The sequence below is a fragment of the Delphinapterus leucas genome, chromosome 15, assembly GCF_059928025.1.
Source record: "Delphinapterus leucas isolate spDelLeu-1000000601 "Yukka" chromosome 15, BTC_Dleu_Yukka2, whole genome shotgun sequence".
Classification (NCBI taxonomy): Eukaryota; Metazoa; Chordata; class Mammalia; order Artiodactyla; family Monodontidae; genus Delphinapterus; species Delphinapterus leucas.
The window spans coordinates 76,223,868-76,228,507 of NC_143143.1; the positions used below are offsets into that span (position 1 = coordinate 76,223,868).

General features: G+C 44.4%; 1 pseudogene; it reads left to right on the forward strand.

The window, feature by feature from the left end:
- The first annotated feature begins 258 nt into the window (after nt 1–258).
- On the forward strand, nt 259–603 carry LOC149747512 (large ribosomal subunit protein eL31 pseudogene; annotated as a pseudogene).
- The last annotated feature ends 4,037 nt before the right edge of the window (nt 604–4,640 follow it).

Sequence of the window (4,640 nt, forward strand, 5' to 3'; positions counted from 1 at the left end):
GACCTTGGACAAGTCACTTCCTCTCTCCAGGCCTCAGTTTTCTCATCTGTGAAATCTCTAAGCTGTACAAGGTCATCATGACAGTCTAAACTTTTTGTTATGCCTTAAACACATTTCCTAACAATCAAAGTATACCTAAAAAGAATGACTTTGAAACCACCTACATGCCAGTGTAGGACATGTGTGTGTGTGTGTGTTTTAAAAGCCAATTAATCAGTAATCCATTGCAGTTTTTTCTTTTCAGCCTGGGCCAGCAGAATGGCTCCCACAAAGAAGGATGGTGAAAAGGACCATTCTGCCAGCAACAAGGCGGTGAGCAGAGAATATACCATTGACATTCACAAGCACACCCGTGGAGCAGGCTTCAAAAAGCGTGCTCCTTGTACACTCAAGGAGATCCAGAAGTTTGCCATGAAGGAAATGGGCACTCCAGCTCTGAGCATCGACCCAAGCCAAAGGAACAAGGACTGTCCCTACTGTACCTGTGGGTGGTGTCCAGAAAACAAAATAAGGATGAAGATTCACCAGACAAGCTTGGTTCCCTGTGTCCCTGTCACCACTTTCAAAAATCTGCAGTCAGTGTGGATGAGAACTACCCACTGATTGTCAACTAGTTATGAAACAAACAAAAAAGAGCCAATTAACCAAGCTTTTAAAAATGAGTCTATACTTAAAAAAAAAATTAATAGACTTCTTTAGAGCCATTTTAGGCTTACAGAAGAATTGAGGAGAAGGTAGGAAAGTACAGAGTTCCCCTATATGCTCTCAACCCCACCCCAGTTTCCCGTTATTAGCATTGGCGTGGTACTTTCATTAGGATTGATGAGCCAATATCGACACATCATTATTAGCTAAACCCATAGTTTACATTAGGGTTCACTCTGTGTTGTGTATGCTATGTGTTTTGATGAGTGTATAATGACATGTGTTTACCATTGCAGTATCATATGGCACAGTTTCGCTGCCCTCAAAATCTTCTGTACTCTGCCCGTTCATCCGTCCCTTTCAGTTACCCTAAACTCCTGACAGCCACCGAATTTTTTCTACTGTCACCATAATTTTGCCTTTTCCAGAATGTCATGTATGTAGCCTTTTCAGATTGGATTATTTCATTTACTAATATGCATTTAAGGTTCTTCCTTGTCTTTTCGTGGCTTGATAGCTCATTTCTTTTTAACACTGAATAATATTCCATAGTCTAGATGTACCACAGTTTGTTTATCCATTTACCTATTGAAGAACATTTTGGTTGCTTCCAAGTCTTGGCAGTTATGAACAAGGGCTTATACATTTTTAAATAATTATTTCTTCCAATGGTAAAAAGCAAAGATATAGGATCACCATGGCTTAGGACAATATGGACAAACACTGAGAATGAAATAAAAATTTCCCCATTTCCAGATCAAGAAACCGAGGCTCAAGGAGGGGAAGTGACATGTTCATTCATTCGTTCTTCCAGTGATTATTTATGGAGGACCTACTATGTGCAGGTACTGTGCTGCGTCAGGGGGCACTGCTGGGAACAGAATGATTAGGTCTCTGCCCTCCTGGAGTAGACATTCTAGACAGACAATAACCAATTAAATAAATAAATAATATGAATAACGAAAGAACAGCCAATATTTATTGTGTACTTTCTTTGCACCAGGCATTGTTCCAAACTCTTTGTGTGCATTAAGGCAGTTGACCCCTATAAGCACCCTGGGAAGTAAAACTATCATTATCCCATTTGCAGATGGAAAACTGGAGTCCAGAGAGGTTAAATCACTAACCTAAGATCACACAGCTTGAAAGTGGAGGAAGCAGAATTTGAATCCAGGTCATAGGGCTCCCAAGTCTGTGGGCTGACCACTGCTCTAAAATAATGGGAGGTCATTTTAGCCCGAGGGTTGGTGGCAGAGCCCAGGCTAAACCCTGATCTTCAGCTTCTCGTGTTTTTTTTGCTGAGGCCCCCCTGCCTTTCAGAGTTCTGAGAAGCCAAACCTCACTGTTCTTCTGGCTTCTTCCAGTCTCTTAGCTGTGGTCCCTGGGGGTTGGGGGGAAGGGCTCGTAGCTGGCCAGGGCTCCTGAGTGCAATCAGATCCCCTTTCTTTTTAAGCTATTAAATCCCTGATGACAAATTCTGCTCTTCGGAGCAGCAGGCTGACCTGACCAAGAGAACAGAGTTGCTGGGTATGGAAAAAAGCTACACACCTCAGCTGGTGTTTTGGACGATCTGGCAAGGAGGGGCAGTCGCGCCCAACTCTGCTTCCTGCCGGTGTGGTTCAAAATCAGCAGCAGAAAAAGCCAAAAGTTTCTGGAATGGTGTTGGTGAGGCTCTAGGGAAACAGGTACTCAGACACCGCTGATGAGAGAAAGTGGCTATAGCTGCTTTGAAAAACAATTCATCACAACTACTCAGCTTTAAAAGAACACAGCCTTTGACCCAGCAGTCCCAGGGCTGGAAGTTCATCCTACAGACATCCTAGTTATCCACACGCATGTGTCTAAGATGATATATGCACAAACCTAGACATTACAGCAGTTTGTAGCAAAAGAACTGGAATAACCCCATAGTTCTCCCATCCCCCTAAACAGGTCCCTGGTGAAACAAATAAGGTTCATACTCGCAAACAAATTCTATGATTTTGTTCAAAAGAAAAAGTCAGCTTTCCACCTACTGCGACTGAGATTTCAAGATAACTTGTTAAGGGGGAAAAAGCAAGCCTCAGAACATTATATGCGATCTCAACTACAAGAAGAAGAGAGGAGGGAGGGCTTTGTCTATAGAGGTGTTGAATCGTGAAAGAGTGCTAGGACCTGGGGCCAGGCATCCTATTTCTGGCCCTCCCTTGCTGTGTAACGAAGAATTAAATAAAGTAAGCTACATAAGAGGCTCTGCTCAGGGTCTAGGACATAGGAAGTCGTCAGTAAAGAGTAGGTATACTAAAAAAAAAAAAAAAAAGAGTAGGTATACTAATAAGTATCAGCATTACACACAAACTTTCTCTGGAGGAAGACACAAGAAACAGGGTACAGGGGCTACTTCTGGGAACAGAAGGATGTGGGTGGGAGAGAGGGCTGCTGACTTTTCAGTGTATGCCCTTGTTGAAGAGTTTGAGTTTTTCTTCTTACCTGTGCCTGTACCATATGTTTCAAGAATATTATTTAAATAGGGGAGCAGGGCAAATTCCAAAGGAGGAGCAGCTGAGTGATTTCAGGTGGTTTTCCAGCTGGATTTTTCTGAGCTACCAGCAACCTGGGCCCGGTGGTTCACAGTCTGGCCCCTCATTCACCTGGGGGACTGTTAGAAGGGCAGGACCTCAGCTCCACCCCAGACCTGCGGAAAGAGAATCTGCATTTTGACAGGATGCCCAGGTGAGTCGCATGCGTGTGCAAGGTTGAGAGGCACTGGTTTTCAGGCTGCAGCCCCGGAGGCCTCCAAGGGCCAGAAGACAAGTGGGGTTTTTTTGGTTGTTTTTTGTGGGGTTTTTAAAACATCTTTATTGGAGTATAATTGTTTTACAATAGTATGTTAGTTTCTGCTTTATAACAAAGTGAATCCGTTATACATATATCCCCATATCTCCTCCCTCTTGCGTCTCCCTCCCACCCTCCCTATCCCACCCCTCGAGGTGGTCACAAAGCACCGAGCTGATCTCCCTGTGCTATGCGGCTGCTTCCCGCTAGCTATCTATTTTACATTTGGTAGTGTATATATGTCCATGCCACTCTCTCACTTTGTCACAGCTTACCCTTCCCCCTTCCCATATCCTCAAGTCCATGCTCTAGTAGGTCTGTGTCTTTATTCCCGTCTTACAAGTGTTTCTCAGTTTTGTGACTCAGCCGAGCAAAGGATGAATGGAATGAGTGGCCCCTCCCTTGGGGTGGGGTTTGGGGAAGGGGAGAGAACAGGAAGAATTCAGAACTCTGCTTGCTGTCTCCCCACAGCAGGTTGTAGCACGTGAGAGCTGAGGCATGTGGCTTTCAGCAGCTCCCCACTTAGGGTTTAAAATAACTTTCTGGTTAAAAAAAGAAAGAAAGGAAGGAAGAAAGAAAAGGGAACCTCCCACTGTAGCCCACATAGCCCCGACATGAAAGGAGGCCTCTGCTCTCCCCACCCCAGCCCCAAGCCCACTTTCTGTCTCTTTGGAGACAGTGACAGAAGTATTGCTCAAGGAGAAATCAAGTGGGAGATCCTTAGAGCTGAAGGGCCTCTAAGATAATTCACTTTAAGCTTCTCAGTTAACAGGTGGAGCAGTCAAGCCTCAGAGAGCGCAAGTGGTTCGTCCAAGGTCACACAGCACGTTAGGGGCAGAAACAGCTCAGGAATCATAGAGGTAGGAGAGACCTTGAAACCATCTACTTAAGAGTTACAAACTTGAGAGGCCACACAGGTGATGCCTGAAAGAGAAGCCGATCAGCCGTTCTAGCCCACAGGCTGCAGAGCAGGGACGTGAGCCCAGATGGGCTCATGAGAATTGGTTCTGGAACTTTTGTTGGTACCAGCTATTCACAGGCATAGAGCCTGCCAACAGTTTTTTTAATTGTGGTAAAATGTACTAACATTTACCATCTTAACCATTTTTAAGTATTCATTTTGGGAACATTAAATGCATTCACATTGTTGTGTAATGAGCCTGTCACTCTTGGTAGAGACA